Here is a 25513-nt window from a genome sequence, read left to right on the forward strand (position 1 = left end):
GGCCGGGCGGCTGTGACCAGTCAGCAGAGCGGTGTTTAAATTTGGCGCCAATATCGCTGATTGGTCGCGGCCGTGACCAATCAGCAGAGCGGTGTTTAAATTTGGCGCCAATATCGCTGATTGGTCACGGTCGGTGGCCGCGACCAATCAGCGAACTGCGTTAGTGAGGATGGTGGAGCGGCGCTGCCTGTGCTGGTACTTCCGCTGCGAGCAGCCGGGAGATGACCGGCCTCCCGGCTGCATCGCCGCTGACCTCCATGCGGCTACCATCGGGAGATCAGCAGCTAGGGCCGCTGATCTCCCGACGGCAAGTGTGAAGGGAGGACCGGGGAGCGGCGCCGCCTAGGCCGCCGGTCGGGGTACTTCTGCTGCGAGCAGCTGGGAGATCTCCCAGCTGCATCGCCGCTGACCTCCGTGCGGCAGATGAGCCGCTAACTGCCGCCATCTTGTTCTGAAATCCCGCGTCGCTGATTGGCCGCGGCTGGACCAATCAGCGTTGCTTGATTTCCTGGACGGACAGACAGACGGGATAAGCCGATTATATAGTAGATGGAAGGCTATATGGAACCCCTAATTTTGAATGGAGGGCTATGTGGGTCCCAATATATTATATGAAAATCCATGTGGGGCCCATAGCATTAAATGGAGGGTTATGTTTGGCCCATTATTTTATATGTAAAGCTATGTGGTGCCCATTCCATTAATTAAAGGGCTATGCCGGATCCATTATATTAATTTGAGGGCGATGTGGTACCCATAAAGTTAAGTGCTGTGGCACGCCAATGGGAAAAGGGTGTGCTCTGGTGGCACACCAGCGGGAGAGGGTGTGCTCCGGTGGCAAGCCAACGAGAAAAGGTGTGCTCCAGTGGCACGTCAACGGGAAATGGTGTGCTCCAATGGCACGCCAACGGGAAAGCGTGTGCTCCGGTGGCTCTGCAATGACAAAGGAGAATGCTATGTGTGGCCTTTTATATGGAATGGCATGTGGGGCTCATATTAAATGGAGGGCTATGCAAGGCAGGGCTACGTGGGGCACATTGTATTAAATAGAGGATTGCGTAGGGGTCTTTATAATATAGGTAGATCTATGTGGGGTCCATTATATTGAATGTTGTTCCATGTGGGGCCGATTATATTAAATGAAGGGTTTTGTTGTTCCAGTTATATTAAATGGAATCCTATGTGGGGCACATCCCTTATATTGAATGGAGGGCTATGTGGGTGCCATTATATCATAAGTAAATCTATGTGGGGCCCATTATATTAAATGGAGGGGTAGGTAGAATCCATTATATTATAAGTAAAACTATGTGGTACCCAATACATTAATTGAAGGGCTATGTGGGACCTACTATATTAAATTGAGGGCTATGTGGCGCTCAATACATTGAATGGAGGGCTATGAGGGGCCCATAACTGTATTTTTCGGACTATAAAGCGCACTCTTCTCCAAAAATTTGGAGGAAAGTGGGGGTGTGCGTCTTATAGTCCGAATGTGGTGTGTGTGCTTGTGTGGTGTGTGTATATATATATATATATATATATATATATATATATATATATATATATACATATACATATATACACACACACACACTGTGGGGGGTGCGGCGGAGTAGCTGGCACAGTAGGCAGGGGCCGGCTGCTGCAGCTCCTGCTTGTGCCTGCTGCTAAAGAAAATGAATATTCACTGCTCCCCACGCCCATGGGAGTGGGGAGTACTGAATATTCATTCTCCTTACTAGCGGGCACACAGTGTAGCTGCAGCGTGGCTCCTGCTGCTGCCAGGTGATCGCGTGTGCCTGCTATTAAAGAGCATTAATATTCACCCCTCTCCACGCCCATGGGCGTGGAAAGGGGTGAATATACGTGCTCTTTGATAGCGGTTACACGCGATCGCTCGGCAGCAGGAGCCACGCTGCGGCTACACTGTGTGCTGGATATTAAGGAGTATGAAGTCACTGCTCTCCACGCACACAGTCCCAGCGTGTGGAGCAGTGACTTCCGACAGCTGATCTCACTTTGTGAGGGCGCGTGGAAGTGACGCCATGCCTGTCTCGCACGGTGAGACCAGTGCTTGGCAGTAGAGCAGGACCCAACGCTGGAGGAGAGAGAGGTGAGTATAATTGTTTATTTTTTTGTGTGCAGTTTCATAGGGATTAGGGGGGGGGGTGCATGCATACCAGGAAGAAGGATGGGGGGGCATGCATACCAGGAAGAGGGATGGAGGGAGCCATGCATACCACGAAGATGGATGAGGGGAGCCATACATACCAGGATTAGGGATGAGGGGTGCTATGCATACAGGGATGAGGGGTGCTATGCATATGAGGGGTGCGATGCATACAAGGATGAGGGGTGCCATGCATACCAGGAAGAGGGATGAGGGATGCCTTGCATACCAGGATAGGGATGAGGGATGCCTTGCATACCAGGATAGGTATGAGGGGGGCCGTGCATACCAGGATGAGGTATGTCTTGCATACCAGGATGGGGATCAGGGTTGCCATGCATACCAGGATAGGGATCAGTGGTGCCATGCATACAGGGATGATGGGGGCCATGCATACCAGGAAGAAGGATGAGGGGGTTACCATACATACCAGGATGAGGGTTGGCAAGCATACCGGGAAGAGGGATGGAGGGAGCCATGCATGCCAGGAAGATGGATGAGGGGAGTCATACATACCAGGATTAGGGATGAGGGGTGCTATGCATACAGGGATGAGTGGTGCAATGCATATGAGGGGTGCCATGCATACAAGGATGAGGGGTGCCATGCATACCAGGAAGAGGGATGAAGGGGCCATGCATACTAGGAAAAGGGATGAGGGGTGCCATCCATACCAGGATAGGGATGAAGGATGCCTTGCATACCAGGATAGGTATGAGGGGGGCCGTGCATACCAGGATGAGGTATGTCTTGCATACCAGGATGGGGATCAGGGTTGCCATGCATACCAGGATAGGGATCAGGGGTGCCATGCATACAGGGATGATGGGGGCCATGCATACCAGGAAGAAGGATGAGGGGGTTACCATACATACCAGGATGAGGGTTGGCACGCATACCAGGAAGAGGGATGAGGGGTGCCATGCATACATGGATGAGGGGTGCCATGCATGCCGGGATGGGGATCAGAGGTGCCACGTATACCAGGATGAGGACTACGTATAATAGGAAGAGCGGGGCCATATAGACCTGGATGGGGGGATATTAAGATAATTGGGGTACATTTCCCCTATAACAGTGTCAGAAGCAGACCCCCTCCCCCTTAACAGTGCATCATGACCACATTTTTTGCTTCAATTTTTTTTCTATTTTCCTCCTCTATAACTTGGGTGTGTCTCATGGTCCGATGCGTCTTATAGTTTGAAAAATACTGTATATTTTATGATAGGGTATACTGGCCGGTATTAAATTTAGTGCTATGTGGGGCCCATTATGTTACTTGGAGACCTATATATCTCCCCTTATATTAAGTGGAAAACTATGTGGGCCCCATGATATTATATGAATGGCTTATACTAAATGGAAGACTATGTGGGGTCTACTATATTAAATGGAGGGCTATGTGGGTCTCATTATAATAAATAGAATGCTATGCAGATCCCATTATATTAAATAGGGTTTTTTGTGGGACCCATTATATTAATTTTAGGGCTACGTGGGGCCCATTGTATTAAATGAAGGGTTTTGTGGGTCACATTATATTAAATGGAAGGCTATGTATGGCACATTATAATAAATGGAGGGCTATATTGGACCTCTTATTGAAAGGAGGGCTATGTGGGTCCATATATATTATATGAAAATCCATGTGGGGCCCATAACATTAAATGGAGGGTTATATTTGGCCCATTATTTTATATGTAAAGCTATGTTGTGCCCATTCCAATAATTGAAGGGCTATGTCGGATCCATTATATTAATTTGAGGGCTATGTGGTACCCATTACATTAAATGAAGGGCTATGTGGGGCCCATCATATTAAATGAAAGAGTATATGAGGTAGTTGAAAAACATACAAAAAAGTTAATGTCTGCTCACCACCTCCTGGAGTGCACGGATCCTGCTGTGCGGCAAGTTTTCAGAACTTAGAAAGGAATAAGTCCAGCGCTATTAGTCCATTAAAAATCCATTCTTCATTTATTTCATAGCTTCAAATGGTATAAAATCCAGTAAGTCACAGTCCAGAAATTAAAAACATACGTGTTTCGACGCAAAGCAGTGCGTCTTAATCAATGATTATAATCAATGATTAAGACGCACTGCTTTGCGTTGAAAGGCGTTATATTAAATTTAATGCCATGTGGAGCCCTTTATATTAAATGGAGAGCTATGTGGTACCCATTATATTATGTGGAGGGCTGTATGTGACCCCTTATATGGAGGGTTATGTTGTACGCAATATATTAAATGGAGGGCTGTATGGGACCCACAATATTAAATGGAGGGCTATGTGGGGCCCATTACATTAAATTGAGAGCTATATAGGTCGTATTATCAACTCTTTAAAAGCCCAAGACGTAATAATACGTACCTGCGCCCTGGGACTTTAGATCCAGGTAGGGAATAGTACGTCATGGCGATCGCGCCCGCACACAAGCTGTGCATGCGCGATTGCCACCGGGTGTCAGCTGATTGTCACAGCTGACACCCAGTGCTATGTGGAGGGAGCGGTATCGCACCGTTCCCGGCACATTAATCCCCGCAGTGCTGCGATCGAAGTCGATCACAGCATTGCAGTGGCAATGGGAGGTGATCGCGATGCTCATCTCTCCTGCCGGTGTCCAATGCTATCTGCCGTGGCTTCCCGGATGTTGCCTTGACGACCCGATGTCGTCATGACAACATCTGGGTCACCAGACGGCAGGAAGATACTTTGGTCATGCGCAGTGCATGACCAAAATATCTTCTGCATCTGCTGCGCTGACAGCCTGTATAGCACAGGGATGGTGCTCCATCCCTATGCTATACAGGCGATCAGAATAAAAAAAAGTGAAAGTCCCATAGTGGGACAAAGAATAAAAGTTAAAAAAAGTATTAAAAATTTTAAAAAAAAAATTGTAAAAATCTAAAAAAAAATAATCCACCAAAAATAAAAATATAATGTACCCATCAATAAATATTATGAAAAAAACCCCAAAACAATAAAAGTACACATATTTGGTATCGCCGCGTCCGGAATGACCTGACCTATAAAACTGTCCCACTACTTAACCCCTTTAGTGAACATGGTAAAAAAAAAAAAACGAAGCAAAAAACAATGCTTTTATCATACCGCCAATCAAAAAATGGAATAACACGCGATCAAAAAAACGAATATAAATAAATATGGTACCGCTGAAAATGTCATCTTGTCCCGCAAAAAACAAGCTGCCATACAGCTCCATCAGCCAAAAAATAAAAAAGTTAAAGCTCTCAGAATAAAGCGATGCAAAAAAATAATTTTTCTATAAAATTGCTTTTATTGTGTAAAAGCGCCAACACATCAAAAAACTATATAGACGTGGTACCGCTGTAAACGTACTGACCCGAAGAAAAAAGCTACCTTATCAATTTTACCACATGCGGAACAGAATAAAAAAACAAAAAAAACAACAATTCCTGAATTGTTGGTTTTTGTTTATTCTGCCTCCCAAAAATCAGAATGGAAAGCAATCAAAAAATGGCACGTGCCTGAAAATGGCACCAATAAAATTGTCAACTCATCCCGCAGAAAACAAGCCATCACATGACTCTGTGGGCCGAAATATGGAAAAATTATAGCTCTCAAAATATGGCAATGCAAAAACTAGATTTTACAAAAAAATGCGTCTTTTAGTGTGTGACAGCTGTCAATCATAAAAACCCGATATTAATCTGTTATCGCTGTAATCGCACCGACCCGAAGAATAAAGTCGTCTAATCAATTATACCGCATGAGGAACGGCGTAAAAAATAAACTCTAGGGTTGTGCTAGGGTTAGGGTTGGGCTAGAGTTAGGGTTGGGCTGGGGTTAGGGTTAGGGTTGGGCTAAAGTTGGGGTTGGGGTTAGGGTTGGGGTTAGGGTTGGGGCTAGGGTTAGGGTTGGGATTTTTTTAAAAGTAAAAAAAAAAAAAATGACTATATGGCGACTAGTGTTGAGCGCAAGTGCTCGCTACTTGAGTTTGCATCGGGTGCTTGGTTATGCACTGAGTATCGCAGGTGCTCAAGTGACATGATCGAGTCTCCGCCCCATATGTTTCGCGGCCAAAAAAACCTTGCGGTGATTGCCTGCCCTGCACGAGCGATCCCCTCATGGTTTTTTTTTGGGGTGTCTAATAACCGTGAAACATGCCGGGCGGGGACTTGAGCATGTCACTTGAGCACGCGCAATACATGGTGCATGCCTGAGTACCCGATGCAAACTCAAGTAGCGAGCACTTGCGCTCAAGACTAATGACAACTTATTCAATATGATGACCTAATGTTATCAAATTCTGTGTCGTACCTCTGGGTTCAAAATGTTCACTATATCCCTTGATAAAATCCTTGAGGGGTGTAGTTTCCAAAATGGGATCACTTGTGGGGGGTTTCCACTATTTAGGCACATCATGGGCTCTCCAAACTCAACATGGCGTCCGCTCTCTATTCCAGACAATTTTGCGTTCAAACAGTCACACAGTGCTCCTTCCCTTCTGAACTCTGCCATGCGCCCAAACACTGTATTTTCCCCACATATGGGGTATTGGCGTACTCAGGAGAAATTGCACAATAGTTTTTGGGGCCCATTTTCTCCTCTTAACCTTGCGAAAAGAAAAAAAAATAGGGGCTAAAACATAATTTTTGTGGAAAAAGTTAGAATTTTTTTATTTTCACGGCTCCATGTTATAAACTTCTGTAAAGCACTTGGGGGTTCAGCATGCTCACCACACATCTAGATAAGTTCGCTGAGGGGGGTAGTTTCCAAAATGGTGTCACTTGTGGGGGGTTTCCACTGTTAAGGCACATCAGAGGCTCCTCAATCGTAACATGGCATCCAATAATTATTCAAGCAAATTTTACAATCAAAAAGTCAAATGGCGCTCCTTGCCTTCCGAACCCTGCCTTGCGCCCTTGCAGTGATTTTCCCCCACATATGGGGTATCGGCTTACTCAGGAGAGATTGCACAACAAGTTGCATGGTGCAATTTCTCCTGTTACCCTTATGAAAATGCAAAACTGGGGGCTGAAAAACATTTTTGTGGGAAAAATGTGAAAATTTTATTTTCACAGCACCATGTTATAAACTTCTGTGAAGCACCAGGGGGTTCAAGGTGCTCACCACACATCTAGATAAGTTCCCGGAGGGGCCTAGTTTCCAAAATGGTGTCATTTGGGGGTTTCCACTGTTTAGGCACATCAGGGGCTCTCCAAACGCAACATGGAGTCCGCTAATTATTTAAGCCAATTTTACATTCAAAAAGTCAAATGGCGCGCTTTCCCTTCTGAGCCCTGCCGTGAGCCCAAACAGTGTTTTTTCCCGACATATGGGGTATCTGCGCTCTCGGGAAAATGCACAACAAATTTTGGTGTCCATTTTTTCCTGTTACCCCTGCAAAAACAGAAAAAATTGGGTCTAAAGTAACATTTTTGTGAAAAAAGTTAAATGTTCATTTTTTTCTTCCCCATTCCAAAACTTCCTGTGAAGCACCTGAAGGGTTAATAAACTTCTTGAATGTGGTTTTGAGCATCTTGAGGGATGCAGTTTTTAGAATGGTGTCACTTTTGGATATTTTCTGTCATAAAGGCCCCCTCAAAGTCACTTCAAATGTGATGTGGTGCCTAAAAAAATGGTTTTGTAAATTTTGTTGTAAAAATGACACCGCTCCAAATCTACTCAGACATTCATGCAGAGGAACAATTACAATGTTCTGGAATGGCCATCCCAGTCCCCAGACCTGAATATCATTGAACATCTGTGGGATCATTTGAAGAGGGCTGTCCATGCTCGGCGACCATCAAACGTAACTGAACTGGAATTGTTTTGTAAAGAGGAATGGTCAAAAATACCTTCATCCAGGATATCATTAAAAGCTACAGGAAGCGACTAGAGGCTGTTATTTTTGCAAAAGGAGGATCTACTAAATATTAATGTCACCTTTCTGGTGAGGTGCCCATACTTATGCACCTGTCAAATTTTGTTTGAATGCAGATTGCACATTTCCTGTTAGTACAATAAACCTCATTTCAAGGCAGAAACATTACTGTGTCCAACAGTTATTACATATATCAAACTGAAATAGCTGTTGCAAAAACACCAATTTTTATAAAACATTAAGCTTAAGATTAATAGGGGTACCCAAATATAACTGTGTATGTATGTATGTATATATATATATATATATATATATATATATATATATATATATATATATATATATATATACACATATATACACACACACACACATACATACACACTGTGGGGGGAGCGGCGGAGGAGCGGGCACAGGAGACAGAAGCCGGCTGCTGAAGCTCCTGTGTGTGCCTGCTGCTAATGAAAATGAATATTTACTGCATGGGAGCACTGAATATTCATTCTCCTTACTAGTGGGCACACAGTATAGATGCAGCGCGCCTTCTGCTGCTGCCAGGTGATCGTGTGTGCCTGCTATTCAAGAGCATGATTACTCACCCTTCTCCACGCCCATGGGAGTGGAGAGGGATGAATATTCATGCTCTTTGATAGCGGGCACACGCGATCGCCCGGCAGCAGGAGCCACGATACGGCTACACTGTGTGCTGGCTATTAAGGAGTATGAAGTCACTGCTCCGCACGCACACAATCCCGGCGTGGGTAGCAGTGACTATTCCGGCAGCTGATCTCACCTTGTAAGGGCACATGGAAGTTACGCCATGCATGGCTCGCACGGTGAGACCAGTGCTGGCAGCAGAGCAGGACACAGCACTGTAGTAGAGAGAGGAGGTGAGTATTAGGCTGTGTGCCCACGATGCGTTTTTTAAGCGTTTCCGCAGCGGCAAAAACGCTGCAGAAACACTTAAACGCATGGTAGAAGGCCTGCCATGTTCCCCAATGATAATCTGCATGTGCTGTGCTCATGCTGTGGAAATTTCCGCTGCGGATTATCATTGCGGAAAAAACCGCAGCACTACCAATTATTTTGCGGAAGTGCTGCGTTTTCGCCGCCATTGACTTGCATTAGACCGCATGGATTATGCATCACTACATACGTATGTAGATGCGCATTCCATGCGTTCTAATATGCAGATGGTACCCAGGTCTAGAGGAGAGGAGACTCTCCTCCGGACCTGGGTACCATAGAAAACTGTAAAAAAAAGAATAAAATAAATATATACTTGCCTTTTGGCAGCCCGCGGTGCGCTCCTCCTCGCATGCCGACAGTTCGCGATGTACTGAAGGACCTGCGCTGACGTCATAGTCATGTGACGGGTCACGCGACGCTGACGCCGGAAGGTCCTTCAGTCTACCACAGCCGGGACAGTGAAGCGAGACAGCGCGGGCCATCGGAGGGTAAGTATAGATTTATTTTTTATTTTTTGACATTCTGTCGGGTCACACTATATAAATCCATGCTGTTTGCATGGATTTATATAGTGTGACCAAGTTGACAAGCACTTTCCAAGTGATGCTAAAATCGCTTGGAAAGCGCTTGTCAACCCGCATGCGGCAATGCATGTGAAGAACGCTTCACTTCCGCATGTCCCTGGCAGGAAAACGCATGTACAATCCGCATGCGTTTTTTTCTGCCAGGGAGATGCAGAAACGCTCAGGAAAAAATCCTGAGCATTTCTGCATCGTGGGCACATAGCCTAATTGTTTATTATTTTTGTGTGCAGCGTGATGGGGATTGGGGAGGGACCATGCATACCAGGAACAGGGATTGGGGGGGGGGGGGGCATACATACCAGGATGAGGGGTGCCATGCATACCATGAAGAGGGATAAAGGGGCCATGCATACCAGGAAGAGGGATGAGGGGTGCTATCCATACAAGGAAGAGGGATGAGGGGTGCCTTGCATACCATGAAGAGGGATGAAGGGGCCATGCATACCAGGAAGAGGGATGAGGGGTGCCATGCATACCAGGATAGGGAAGAGAGGTGCCTTGCATACCAGGATAGAGATGAGGGGGGCCATGCATTGTAGGATAAGGATGAGGGGTGCCATGCATACCAGGATTAGGGGTGCCTTGCATACCAGGATGGGGATCAGGGGTGCCTTGCATACCAGGATGGGGATCGGGGAGGGGGCATTCATACCAGGAAGAGGGATGAGGGGGACCATACATTTTAGGATGAGGGGTGCCATGCATATCAGGAAGAGGGATGAAGCGTCCACGCATACTAGGAAGAGGGATGAGGGATGCCATGTATACAAGGATGAGGAGTGACATGCATACCCGGATGGGGATCAGCGGTGCCATGCATACCTGGATAGGGATGGGGACCACTTATAATAGGAAGAGCGGGGCCATATATTGCAGGATGGGGGATATTATTAGCAGAATTGAGGGACATTACCCTTATAAGTGTCAGCAAGAGACCCCCTCCCCTTTAACAGCGCATCATGACCACATTTTTTGCTTCAATTTTTTTTTCTATTTTCCTCCTCTAAAACCTAGGTGCGTATTTTGGTCCAGTGCATCTTATAGTCTGAAAAATACGGTATATTAAATGATAGGGTATATTTGACATTATTAATTTAATTTACTGCCATATGGGGCCCATTATATTACGTGGAGGCCTATATGTGTCCCCTTATATTAAATGGAAGGCTATGTAGGTCCTGTGATATTATATGAATGGCTAAGTGGCGCTCATTATATTAAATGGAAGACTACGTGGGGACCATTATTTTAAATGGAGGGTTATGTGGGGTCCACTATATTAAATGGAGGGCTATGCAGGTCCCATTATAATAAACTAGCTATTGAGCCCATTCTACGCCCGGGTGGCGAGCATTTTTATTGGTATATGGTCTCCCATCCTGGTATTTGTGCTGCCCCCATCCTGGTATTTGTGCTGCCCCCATCCTGGTATTTGTGCTGCCCCCATCCTGGTATTTGTGCTGCCCCCATCCTGGTATTTGTGCTCCTCAATCCTGTTCCCCCATCCTGTTATGTGCTGCCCTCATCCCTATCCTGTTATGCATGGTACACCTCATCCCTATCCTGGTTTGCATGGCACCCCTCACCCCCCAATCCTGGTACGCATGGCACCCCTTACCCTCAATCCTGGTATGCATGGCACCCCTCACCCTCAATCCTGGTAAGCATGGCACCCTCACCCCCAATCCTGGTATGCATGGCACCTCTCACCACTAATCCTGGTATGCATGGCACCCCTCATCCCCCAATCCTGGTATGTGTGGCCTCCTCATCCCTCAATCCTGATATGCATGGTCCCCTCATCCCCCAATCCTGGTATGCATGGCACCCCTCATCCCTATCCTGGTATGCATGGCACGCCTCATCCCTATCCTGGTATGCATGGCACCCCTCACCTCCAATCCTGGTATGCATGGCACCCCTCATCCCCAGTCCTGGCATGCATGGCACCCGTCATCCCCAATCCTGGCATGCATGGCGCCCCTCATCCTGGTATGCATAGCTCCCTCATCCTGGTATGCATGGTACCCCTCATCCCTATCCTGGTATACATGGTACCCCTCATCCCTATCCTGGTATGCATGGCCCCTTATCCGAATCCTGGTATGCATGGCCCCCCCAGATCCCTATCCTGGTATGCATGGTAGCCCTCATCCCCCAATCCAGGTATGCATGGTACCCCTCATTCCCCTATCCTGGTATGCATGGTACCCCTCACCCCTCAATCCTGGTATGCATGGTACCCCTCGCCCCTCAATCCTGGCATGCATGACACCCCTATTCCCCCAATCCTGGTATGCATGGCACCCCTCTTCCCCCAATACTCGAATGCATGGCACCCCCCATCCCCTATCCTGGTATGCGTGGCACCCCCCATCTCCTATCCTGGTATGCATGGCACTCCTCATCCCCCAATCCGGGTATGCATGGTACCCCTCATCCCCCAATCCTGGTATGAATGGTACCCCTCACCCCCCAATCCTGGTATGTATGGTACTCTCATCCCCCAATTCTGGTATGCATGGTACCCCTCACCCACAATCCTGGTATGCATGGTACCCCTCATCCCCCAATCCTGGTATGCGTGGCCTCCTCATCCCCCAATCCTGGTATGCATGGTCCCCTCATCCCCCAATCCCGGTATGTGTGGCCCCCTCATCCCTCAATCCTGGTATGTATGGCACCCCTCATCCACCCAATCCTGGTATGTGTGGCCCCCTCATCCCCCAATCCTGGTATGTGTGGTCCCCTCATCCCCCATTCCTGGTATGTGTGGCCCCCTCATCCCCCAATCCTGGTATGCATGGCACCCCTCATCCCCCAATCCTGGTATGCATGGTACTCCTCTGCACACATACAAACAAAAAACACTTATACTCACCTTTCTTCCCTGTACTCCAGCGCTGCTGTGTCCTGTTCTTCCGGGGGAGGAATGCGGCGCCAGAGCAACGTGCTGTCCGGCGTCATTTTGCTGAAGACACAATGCAAATGTCTTCAGTAAAATGGCGCCAGATAGCGCTATGCGCATGCGCGATTCCGACGCCTTCACTCCGCCCCCGGTCTCTGGCCAGAAGAGAGGCGCCGCGGCAACGTTCCTCCCGGTCAGGTAAGTATGTAAGTATGACGCCGGAGATTGCGGTATGCGTTCAGTGTCTACGCATACCGCGATCTCCGGCGCCATACACTCCTCTTACCTGTAACGGCTCCATGCGTTCTTTTGTCTGGAGCCAGACTGCGCGTCGCGCATGCGCAGTCTATAGGCTTCAGACAGACGGACGCTCGGCCGGTTATATTATAGATAGAATGTTATGCAGATCACATTATATTAAATAGAGTTTTTTGTGGGACCCATTATATTAATTTCAGGGCTACGCGGGGCCCATTGTATTAAATGAAGGGTTTTTTTGGGGTCACATTATATTAAATGGAAGGCTATGTAGGGCACATTATAATAAATGGAGGGCTATATGGGACCACTTATTGAATGGAGGGCTATGTGGGTCCCAATATATTATAAGAAAATCCATGTGGGGCCCATAACATTAAATGGAGCGTTATATTTGGCCCATTATTTTATATGTAAAGCTATGTGGTGCCCATTCCATTAATTGAAGGGCTATGTCGGAACCATTATATTAATTTGAGGGCTATGTGGTACCCATTAAATTAAATGGAGGGCTATGTGGGGCCCATCATATTAAATTAGAGGGTATATGGGGTCATTATATTAAATTTAGTGCCATGTGGGGCCCTTTATATTAAATGGAGAGCTATTGGTACCCATTAATTTATGTGGAGGGCTATATGTGACCCCTTATATTAAATGGAGGGCTAAGTTGGACGCAGTATGTTAAATAGAGGGCTGTATGGGATCCATTATATTATATTAAAGAAAGAGTTTTGTGGGTTTGATTATATTAAAGGGAAGGCTATGTAGGGTGTATTCTAATAAATGGAAGGCTATATGGGATCCTTTATATTGAATGGAGGCATGCCAATGGGAAAAGGTGCGCTCTGGTGACAAGCCAATGGAAAAGGGTGTGCTCCGATAGCACGCCAACGGGAAAGGGTGTGCTCCGATGGCACTGCAATGGCAAAGGGAGGGTGTGGCCTGTTATACGGAATGCCATGTGGCGCTCATTATATTAAATGGAGGGCTATGCGAGGTCCAATATAATAATTACAGGGCTACGTGGGGCCGATTGTGTTAAATAGAGGGTTTTGTAGGGCTCTTTATATTATAGGTAGATCTATGTGGGGTCCATTATATTGAATGTTGGGCTATGTGGGGCCGATTATATTAAATGAAGGGTTTTGCGGTTCCAATTATATTAAATGGAATGTTATGTAGGGCACATTTTAATAAATGGAGGGCTAATTGGGACCCCTTATATTGAATGGAGTGCTATGTGGCTGCCAATATATTATTAGAAAATCTAAGTGGGGCCCATTACATTAAATGGAGGGGTAGGTAAGATCCATTATATTATATGTAAAGCTATGTGGTGCCCAATACATTAATTGTAGGGCTATGTGGGACCTACTATATTAAATTGAGTCAAACGGAGGCCCAGTATATTATACAAAAAGAGTCGCAAATACACCAGTTACCAGTGGACTGGTGTATCACGAAAACCTGCCGACTCAAGCCGTATGAGGACAAAGGAGAAAAGAGTGAGTAAAAAGAAGATGAATGAGGCATCCCTTTCAGAGATTGAAACTGAAATTGAGCAGCTTCAGATCCAGCTCAAGAGAGACATGACTGGTGACGATCTGAAGAAACTAAATGACGACATTGACGCTGAATCCCAAAAGTGGGTCAAAGAAATTTATTCAAGTAAGACCAAAAATTACAACGTGATATACGGGATAAACAGACGTCGAGTGTTTATAGATGGAGGTTTCCATCTGAGACGTCACACTCTCTCGTTTTAGGAACAGCAACTATTCCCGCTCACGTTCGGTATCAACAGCGTCATTGACGTCTACAGATGACCGTTTCCCTCTGGAACCATCAGGCTCTCAGTGCCAGACAACCCACCTACCCGCCACAAAGGGTCCAGACTAGACTCAATAACAGAAGGAAACAGACGACTCCATTCCAGGTTGGTGTATCCCAGGGGGGGGCTCCGTATCATTAACCTATCTACACATACTGTATACTATCTGCTGCACAGGTGGAAGTTCTTGGGAGAGGCCTATCATTTTCACCAACAAATGCCATTCTTTTTTTCACTGCTCTCAAGAGCCTCCACATGTTTGCCCGCAAACTGATTCTCCATAAACTCCATTCAAGGTCGCGTGGTGATGGAGACCCTATGAGCGCTGTGGAGGAAGAGGCCCTACAAAATTTAGAGGACTTCCTTTTGAAGCAGGGAACTCTTTCAACAGGTGGGTCATTACAATGCTTGTACCCTAAATCCACATGTTTCCCACCCTTGTCCCTCAGTCCGGCTGTGGAGATATTTGTGCGATTGGTCACGGAGGACCTTAGACGTCTCTCCACACGCCGGAGATTTGATAATTTGACACACTTTCAACATGTAGCCATTCAACAGTTGCAGTCTCTTCAAGACGTGTTCTTTAAACCGGCAGACAAGTGAGGGAACATAGTGTTATGGCCCTTTTCCAAATATGAAAAGGAGACACTTCGCCAATTACGGGGCTCAACATCTATACTAAATTATCTTTTAAACCAACAGCAACGTTCTCCGCGGTGCTCCAGGGGATCCTGGCTCATGCCTGTGAACAAGGAGTTATCAACAAGAAAACAGTGGAGGCTCTTACAATGCAGTTTCCAAAAACGGCTACCTTCTATCTCCTCCCCAAGATCCACAAGGATGCTGTCAGCCCCCCGGGACGTCCAATCGTGCCTGGTTTGGGAGGCCTATGCGAATTGATATGCAAATACATTGACAGACATCTCAGGCCCCTTGTTGAGTTTATCCACCATATATAAAGGACACAACGAACGTCCTTACTCGGGTTGATAGCATCCTTGTGGAGGACGGCACTCTGATGGTGACGGCCGATGTTGAGAGCCTGTACACTTGTATCAGCCATGATCTGGGCCTTAAGTGGTCCGCCTCTTCCTCGGAACCTCCGACCTGGACCGCCCATCGCTTGAATTTATCCTTGAGCTCCTTCACCTCGTCCTCTCACATAATTATTTTTTAATTAAAGATATGGTGTATCTCCAAAAGCGAGGCACAGCCATGAGGGCGGCCTGCGCGCCCTCGTACTCCAGCCTCTTCCTTGGGGCATGGGAGAGGGACCTCTTTGGTGATGAGGGCGCGGGGCATGGACCAGGTTGAGTCTTTGCTGAGATACATCGATAACATTTTATTTTTTTGGCGGGGGACGGTGAAGGAGCTTGATAATTTTATGGTGCGACTCATTTCTAACTCACTTGGGATCAAACTCACTTATACACATCATGCTAAATGCGTTGATTTTCTTGACGTCACTCTGGAGGTGGATGCCCACTCCGCTATTCAGACTGACGTCTACAGCAAACCTATGGCAGTAAATGCTTTGAAACACTGAGTCCGCACATAATTCATCGAAGATTAGGGCCGTCCCGGTCGGACAGGATGAGGCGGATTTGCTCCACTGACTAAATTTGAGACACAAGCCGCAGATCTGGCTGATCGTTTTAGGAATCGTGGATATAGTAACAGGAGCATCGACCGTGGCTATCGGATGGCACGGGGAACTCCCTGTAACCAGTTATTGTACCCAGCCTGTTCGGGGGAGGCGGTGAAAGAACAAGAAGGTACCCGCTATATTTCTACCTTCAATCACGAATGGGACTCTATTCGGACGATTTTGACTAAACATTGGGGTATGCTTGGCATGGAGCCCTCCCTGCGAAGCCACCTTGGTAATCCCCCACTGATGAAGGCTCGGCGGGCCAAAAACTTGGGAGATCTCTTGGTGTCCTCCAACTATGTTCCATCTCCATCAAACTCATTTCGGACCCACTGTGGTTTGCTTTCCCTGTGGCCACTGTCTTGCCTGCGCCAATTTCTTCCGAAGTGCATCCTTTGCATCATCTGACGGCTCTCTTGTATTTAGGATTACGAATTACATCTCGTGTGGTACCACCAATGTCGTCTATCATGCCACTTGTGGCTGCTTCCTGATATACATTAGACTGACTACGCAAGAGCTATGAGTCAGGGTGCAGGAGCACTCGCGGGACATTAGCACGGCCAAGACGGCGGATGATCCCGGGATCTCAACACATTACTACGCCACGTCCGGGCCGTACATAATTTGGACCCAAGGACATTGAAGGTGCATGGAATAGATGTGTTACATCTTGGCTCCCGGGGAGGCAATGCCGCAAAACTTCTGGCCCATAAAGAGGCCAGATGCATTCTTACTCTGGACTCCGCGGGGCCTAAATGAAGCTCTAAGCTTCGCACCCTTTTTATAAGCAAGGTCTCCTGAATGTATATACAGTACAGACCAAAAGTTTGGACACACCTCATTTATCGATTTTTCTGTATTTCCATGACTATGAAAAATGTACATTCACACTGAAGGCTTCAAAACTATGAATTAACACATGTAGAATTATATAGTTAACAAAAAAGTGTGAAACAACTGAAAATATGTCTTATATTCTAGGTTCTTCAAAGTAGCCACCTTTTGCTTTGATGACTGCTTTGCACACTCTTGGCAGTCTCTTGATGAGCTTCAAGAGGTAGTCACCGGAAATGGTCTTCCAACAATCTTGAAGGAGTTCCCAGAGATGCTTAGCACTTGTTGGCCCTTTTGCCTTCACTCTGCTGTCAAGCTCACCCCAAACCGTCTCGATTGGGTTCAGGTCTGGTGACTGTGGAGGCCAGGTCATCTGGCGTACCACCCCATCACTCTCCTTCTTGGTCAAATAGCCCTTGCACATTCTGGAGGTGTGTTTGGGGTCATTGTCCTTTTGAAAAATAAATGATGGTCCAACTAAACGCAAACCGGATGGAATAGCATGCCGCTTCAAGATGCTGTGGTAGCCATGCTGGTTCAGTATGCCTTCAATCTTGAATAAATCCCCAACAGTGTCACCAGCAAAGCACCCCCACACCATCACACCTCCTCCTCCATGCTCCACGGTGGGAACCAGGCATGTAGAGTCCATCCGCTCACCTTTTCTGCATCCCACAAAGACACGTTGGTTGGAACCAAAGATCTCAAATTTGGACTCATCAGACTAAATCACAGATTTCCACTGGTCTAATGTCCATTCCTTGTGTTCTTTAGGCCAAACAAGTCTCTTCTGCTTGTTGCCTGTCCTTAGCAGTGGTTTCCTAGCAGCTATTTTACCATGAAGGCCTGCTGCACAAAGTCTCCTCTTAACAGTTGTTGTAGAGATGTGTCTGCTGCTAGAACTCTGTGTGGCATTGACCTGGTCTCTAATCTGAGCTGCTGTTAACCTGCGATTTCTGAGGCTGGTGACTCGGATAGACTTATCCTCAGAAGCAGAGGTGACTCTTGGTCTTCCTTTCTTGGGGCGGTCCTCATGTGAGCCAGTTTCTTTGTAGCGCTTGATGGTTTTTGCAACTGCACTTGGGGACACTTTCAAAGTTTGCCCAATTTTTCAGACTGACTGACCTTCATTTCTTAAAGTAATGATGGCCACTCGTTTTTCTTTACTTAGCTGCTTTTTTCTTGCCATAATACAAATTCTAACAATCTATTCAGTGGGACTATGAGCTGTGTATCCACCTGACTTCTGCACAACACAACTAATGGTCCCAACCCCATTTATAAGGCAAGAAATCCCACTTATTAAACCTTACAGGGCACACCTGTGAAGTGAAAACCATTTCCGGTGACTACCTTTTGAAGCTCATCAAGAGAATGCCAAGAGTGTGCAAAGCAGTCATCAAAGCAAAAGGTGGCTACTTTGAAGAACCTATAATATAAGACATATTTTCTGTTGTTTCACACTTTTTTGCCTGGGCATGCTCCTGATGAGGTTGTGGATGGTCTCCTGTGAGATCTCCTCCCAGACCTGGACTAAAGCATCCGCCAACTCCTGGACAGTCTGTGGTGCAATGTGACGTTGGTGGATGGAGCGAGACATGATGTCCCAGATGTGCTCAATCGGATTCAGGTCTGGGGAATGGGCGGGCCAGTCCATAGCTTCAATGCCTTCATCTTGCAGGAACTGCTGGCACACTCCAGCCACATGAGGTCTGGCATTGTCCTGCATTAGGAGGAACCCAGGGCCAACCACACCAGCATATGGTCTCTCAAGGGGTCTGAGGATCTCATCTCAGTACCTAATGGCAGTCAGGCTACCTCTGGCGAGCACATGCAGGGCTGTGCGGCCCTCCAAAGAAATGCCACCCCACACCATTACTGACCCACTGCCAAACCGGTCATGCTTAAGGATGTTGCAGGTAGCAGATCGCTCTCCATGGCGTCTCCAGACTCTGTCACGTCTGTCACATGTGCTTAGTGTGAACCTGCTTTCATCTGTGAAGAGCACAGGGCTGTGGCAAATGCCAAGCGTCCTGCACGGTGTTTGGCTGTGAGCACAACCCCCATCTGTGGACGTCGGGCCCTCATACCCCCCTCATGGAGTCGGTTTCTAACCGTTTGTGCAGACACATGCATATTTGTGGCCTGCTGGAGGTCATTTTGCAGGGCTCCCCCTCCACGTCTCCTGGTGTACTGGCCTGTCTCCTGGTAGCGCCTCCAGCCTCTGGACACTACGCTGACAGACCTCAAACCTTCTTGCCACAGCTCGCATTGATGTGCCATCCTGGATGATCTGCACTACCTGAGCAACTTCTGTGGGTTGTAGAGTCCGTCTCATGCTTCCACGAGTGTGAAAGCACAACCAACATTCAAAAGTGACAAAAACATCAGCCAGAAAGCATTGGTACTGAGATGTGGTCTGTGGTCCCCACCTGCAGAACCACTACTTTATTGAGGGTGTCTTGATAATTGCCAATAATTTCCATCTATTGTCTATTCCATTTGCACAACAGCATGTGAAATTGATTGTCAATCAGTGCTGCTTCCTAAGTGGACAGTTTGATTTCACAGAAGTTTGATTTAGTTGGAGTTATATTCTGTTGTTTAAGTGTTCCCTTTATTTTTTGAGCAGTGTATATACATATGACGCGCCCCCTGGGCCATGTTGTTTGGGAATACCCGGAGCCGGATCAGATGGGGGTTGTAGTCTCCGAGTGGCGGTGACCCGGTCCGTGCCCAGGGTGTCAAACTCAGTGTGCGGCAGTCCTTGCAGATGTTGTTAGGTGTTCTTAGTGTCGACTACGCCACCCGTTGATTTGCGGTCAATAAGGCCGCCGCTGCAGAAGGGTCCGCTGAGGCTGGTGGTGTGTGTGCAGCTCTGGTAGTATAACCCCCAATGGGAGGGGTATAGCCTCAGGGGGTCAGATGTAGAGGATGGTGGTTGTGGAGGTGCAGGAAGAAGACTCAGAGTCGGGCTGTGCAGTTCAGGGTTTTTACTTACTGCTGTTCTTTTGGTCACTCTGGCCTTGAGTGACCACCCGAGCCGTGCTGCGTCCACCAGGTCCTGGACTCGGCCAACTCCCAAGCAATTCTGGAGCGTGATCCTGAGCTCCCTTTCTGACTTTCCTTTCTACTGGCCGTTCCCACCAGGGATCCACTTATGTCCGGCTCCCTCGGGTCTCTTGTTGGTCAAACCTCTTCTCTGGGTTCCCTGACCCTATACTTGGTGTGCCTTTCTAGTGGATTTGGTGAGGGTCGTGACAGATCCTGCCCACGACCTCCGGTTCCTGGATAAGGTGTGCTTTGGCCTCTGCCAGCTTGGGATCCGGTACCCTTGTTGCCAACCCTTCACCCTTCTGCTTGAATTCTGGGTTCTTGGGGTTCCTTCTTCTCCCCTCTCTGGGCCTTTCTTTTCTCCTCTCTCTCTCTCTCAGACTTGGCCTTGGAGCTGGCTGAGCTTCTCTGCTCTTCTCCTCTGCTCTACAAAAGACTGACTGTCTGACTGACCCTGTCCTAAGATGGTGCCCACCTTATATACTCCCTCTATGTGTGAGCTCAGGTGACCAGCACCCAATGAGCTCCTAACTTTACCCAGACTGCTCCCCCTATCTGCCCCTACACTACTGGGATGTTCCACCCCCCTCCCACTCCAGCCAGGGACAGACACTGTCGTACCTGCACATATATCTAGTGGGAGTACCATTGTTCTGTCCCTCGGAAATGGGATGTATGTAGTGTATGCAGCTATCTGAGCTCAGTTCCACACTCCATCCTTACCCGGGAGTGGAATACCACACCTCTGGCTTGAGGTGTAATACCCCTGTAGCAGCCGAGTCCTCAGGGTGCTACATTCCCCCCTGGTAAATCACAGCACGTCCTCGGGCTGTAAGAAAACAAAAACATCCACAAACATACACATTTTTTCATAAAACATCAACATATAAAACATATAAACAGCATATATATATTAGCAGCAAAAGACTTTTTCATAATAAACTTTCTTATTCCTCCGGCCACGGTGCAACTTGTGACCGGGTAAAGTGTGACAGTCTCTTGTAGTTTCCTATAAAACCAGTAGGGGGCGCCTTAGGAAGCGCAACTATGTACAAGGGGAAATGGCCGCTCTCAGTCCTCGGCCAGGTATAAGGGAAGGATGACCGCTCTCAGTCCTCGGTCAGTGGGAACAGGGACACACGGGTTTCAGTTTATACTTGTCCCAACGGGGAACATATTTAAATTAGCAACAGTTCTGATACCCCGACGGGTAACTATATACAGTCTCACGATACCGTACTTTAATGACGGCGTCCTCCTGCTCCTTCTCGCTGGTAAGCTTCAGACCCGTCCGGGTCCTCTTGCTTCTCCTCACACCGCAGCTCCTCCTCCGTCAGTCGGTGTACATGGAGGGCGTAGGGTCCTTTGGCACACTTGTGCCGGGTGAATATGACCTCATCCCCTACGTATAGGTCACGACCTCTGTGTCCCTCCGGTAGGTGGGACTCAACGTCTCTTCTGGTCACGAAGACGTCGCCTGGGGTGTGGTGATCCCTGATGAAGCCCCACCCGTGCTGCAATTGGAATTTAATCACAGTCCCGGTGGCACGGGGACCATGAGCTGCACGGGGGTTCCTCCGGGTCCGGCTCTTCTGCTCTGCGCTCTGTACCTGCATCTGCTGCTCACGGACCCGCCTCTCTCTCCGTTCTCGTTCGAAGACCTCTAGCTGCTGGCGGCAGCACTCCGCACGCTCCGCTGCGGCCGCCCGAGTTTCTTGGGTGAACCCCATGAGGTCTTCTCCAGTGGGGTCCCACTCGAACTGTGCCTCCTCCAGCGGGAGCGGGGTCCTCTTGACGGGCTTCGGAGCCGGAATCATGGGCTCGCTCAGGGGCCTTGCCTTTTGGAGTTCCAGTTGATAATACTCCGGTGGCCATATAAAGGGCTGCCCATCCGGGCACGTGTGCTGGGCAAATAAGTCTTCACCCAGGTGCGGCACTCTAGATGTTGATGGCGCGGTGGTGGCAGCGGCGCCCGGGTTCACCAGGCCTTGCGACCAGGCCTGGGGCACCCTAAACGTAAAGGGCACCGTTAGTACGGCGGCGCCCGGGGTTACTTGGCCCTGCGACCAGGCCGGTGGTTCGGTGGAGGTAGGGCGCTGTTGGAACTGCAGCGCCCGGGGGCACTAGACCTTGCGACCAGGCCGATGTTGTTTCCTGCTTGGCCGCCCTCAGGGTTGAGGCGCGTGACGTCACAGGGGTCGCGGCTGCGGCTTCTGCTTGGGGCCTAGTCGGGAGCGGTGACGATGCAGCGACGGGCACGGCAGGGGGAATTTCGGGCTCTGCGACGGGGAGCTGGGGCAGGCTCACGGTTTCTCGGCTCGGGGTAGTAACGTCCCCTTTACCTGCCTCCGTCTGTTCAGCTCCCTCCTCGGCGCCGTCTCCGGCCTTCACTCCTCCTGCACCATCCTCAGAGGCGGTCTGTCTCGAGTGGCGTGCTCCGTTGACGGGTTCCGGTCTGCTGGGCCATCTCTCGGCTCCACTCCGCCAGCGTTTCTCGCTGCACCTCGGCCATCCTCCGTGCGAGGCCCTCCAGCGCGGTCTGTGCATGCTCCCGGTCTCGGGGGAGCTGCGCCAGGATCTCCACCAGGCCTAGTGGGGTCGTGGCTTGCAGCAGGCTCCTGACCACTGGGTCGGTGCTGCCTGACTCTCCCTCCATCTCCGGGTGTGCTTTCTCCATACTCCTCTCCAGACTTCTCGTCTCCGGGTGCGCTCTCTCCAGACTCCTCCAGGCGGCACCCATCTTCGCTCTTTTGTTCTGTCTCCGCCCACATTGAGGGTGGTCCCGGGGCAACTTAGTGATTGTCAGTTCCAGGGGCAGTTCCTTCACGCTGATGGACATCTCTAGCATCACAGTCTCTGTTAGTGGGGGCGGTTTCCGCTTTTGGCGCCATTCTTCGACCTGGCCCACGATGGGAGGTGGCCTCTTGCCACCCTCTGGCACGCCCATAATGGCGTCCGCTCTTCCAAGGCGGGAAATCTCCTCTGATGGCGGGAAACGTCTCCCAGTGGCGGGAAACTCCGTGGATGGCGGGAAAAAGCTGCAAATGGCGGGCAACCGGCGGGAATCGACCTGTGATGGGGTCCGATGGCGGGGACCCTCCGGAACCGGCGGGAGACTTCGTTTTGAGGTAAATGTGAACTTTTCTTCAGGCACGCAGTACCCGGTTGTTGCGGGCACGTGATCCTGCCGACTACGCCAAAGTTGACGCGCCCCCTGGGCCATGTTGTTTGGGAATACCCGGAGCCGGATCAGATGGGGGTTGTAGTCTCCGAGTGGCGGTGACCCGGTCCGTGCCCAGGGTGTCAAACTCAGTGTGCGGCAGTCCTTGCAGATGTTGTTAGGTGTTCTTAGTGTCGACTACGCCACCCGTTGATTTGCGGTCAATAAGGCCGCCGCTGCAGAAGGGTCCGCTGAGGCTGGTGGTGTGTGTGCAGCTCTGGTAGTATAACCCCCAACGGGAGGGGTATAGCCTCAGGGGGTCAGATGTAGAGGATGGTGGTTGTGGAGGTGCAGGAAGAAGACTCAGAGTCGGGCTGTGCAGTTCAGGGTTTTTACTTACTGCTGTTCTTTTGGTCACTCTGGCCTTGAGTGACCACCCGAGCCGTGCTGCGTCCGCCATGTCCTGGACTCGGCCAACTCCCAAGCAATTCTGGAGCGTGATCCTGAGCTCCCTTTCTGACTTTCCTTTCTACTGGCCGTTCCCACCAGGGATCCACTTATGTCCGGCTCCCTCGGGTCTCTTGTTGGTCAAACCTCTTCTCTGGGTTCCCTGACCCTATACTTGGTGTGCCTTTCTAGTGGATTTGGTGAGGGTCGTGACAGATCCTGCCCACGACCTCCGGTTCCTCGCTAAGGTGTGCTTTGGCCTCTGCCAGCTTGGGATCCGGTACCCTTGTTGCCAACCCTTCACCCTTCTGCTTGAATTCTGGGTTCTTGGGGTTCCTTCTTCTCCCCTCTCTGGGCCTTTCTTTTCTCCTCTCTCTCTCTCTCAGACTTGGCCTTGGAGCTGGCTGAGCTTCTCTGCTCTTCTCCTCTGCTCTACAAAAGACTGACTGTCTGACTGACCCTGTCCTAAGATGGTGCCCACCTTATATACTCCCTCTATGTGTGAGCTCAGGTGACCAGCACCCAATGAGCTCCTAACTTTACCCAGACTGCTCCCCCTATCTGCCCCTACACTACTGGGATGTTCCACCCCCCTCCCACTCCAGCCACGGACAGACACTGTCGTACCTGCACATATATCTAGTGGGAGTACCATTGTTCTGTCCCTCGGAAATGGGATGTATGTAGTGTATGCAGCTATCTGAGCTCAGTTCCACACTCCATCCTTACCCGGGAGTGGAATACCACACCTCTGGCTTGAGGTGTAATACCCCTGTAGCAGCCGAGTCCTCAGGGTGCTACACATACATACATACACACAAACACTGTGGGGGAAGCGGCACAGGAGCTGACACAGGAGGCAGGAGATGGCTGCTGCAACTCCTGCGTGTGCCTGTTGCTAAAGAAAATGAATATTCACTGCTCCCGACGCCCATGGGAGTGAGGAGCACTGAATATTCATTCTCCTTACTAGCGGGCACACAGAGAAAAGAGTGGCGCCGCAGCAATGCTCCTCCCGATCAGGTAAGTATGGCGCCAAAGATCGGGGTATGCATTCATTGTCTACGCATGCCGCGATCTCCGGCTCCATACACACTCCTCTTAGCTGTAACACCTACATGCGTTCTTCTGTCTGGAGCCAGACTGCACAGATGTGTCGTGCTTGCGCAGTCTATAAAAGCTTGAGACAGAGGTAAGCATCTCTAGTTATATTATAGATGGAGTTTTTTGTGGGACCCATTATATTAATTACAGGGCTACATGGGGCCCATTGTATTAAATGAAGGGTTTTGTGGGTCACATTATATTAAATGGAAGGCTATGTAGGTAGGGCACATTATAATAAATGGAGGGCTATATGGGACCCCTTATATTGAATGGAGGGCTATGTGGGTTCCAATATATTATAAGAAAATCCATGTGGGGCTCATAACATTAAATGGAGGGTTATATTTGGCCCATTATTTTATTTGTAAAGCTATGTGATGCCCATTACATTAATTGAAGGGGTATGTCAGATCCATTATATTAATTTGAGGGCTATGTGGTATCCATTACATTAAATGGAGGGCTATGTGAGGCCCATTATATTAAACTAGCTATTGAACCCGTTCTACGCCTGTGTGGCAAGCATTTTTATTGGTATATGGTCTCCCATGCTGGTATGTGCTACCCCCCTCCTGGTATTTGTGCTGCCCCCATCCTGTCCTGGTATGCATGGCACCCCTCACCCCTATCCTGGTATGCATGGCACCCCTCACCCCTATCC

At 48.8% G+C, this 25513-nt stretch overlaps 1 long non-coding RNA gene across 4 annotated transcripts in view; it reads left to right on the forward strand.

The window, feature by feature from the left end:
• Positions 1-25513, forward strand: part of LOC141207880 (uncharacterized) — a 69867-nt gene that overhangs the window by 37640 nt on the left and 6714 nt on the right. The window contains exons 3-4 of one of the 4 annotated variants that reach the window (XR_012278202.1): positions 14532-14701; positions 14843-14987. The exons of 1 other annotated variant lie outside the window; for it this stretch is intronic. This is a non-coding gene — a long non-coding RNA (uncharacterized lncRNA). The remainder of the gene's footprint in view (positions 1-14531; positions 14702-14842; positions 14988-25513) is intronic. 2 more of the 4 variants (XR_012278201.1, XR_012278203.1) reach the window with 2 other exon arrangements.

Source organism: Phyllobates terribilis, unplaced genomic scaffold (assembly GCF_046119375.1).
Source record: "Phyllobates terribilis strain yellow unplaced genomic scaffold, ASM4611937v1 Scaffold_161__1_contigs__length_4309998, whole genome shotgun sequence".
In the NCBI taxonomy this organism is placed as follows: Eukaryota; Metazoa; Chordata; class Amphibia; order Anura; family Dendrobatidae; genus Phyllobates; species Phyllobates terribilis.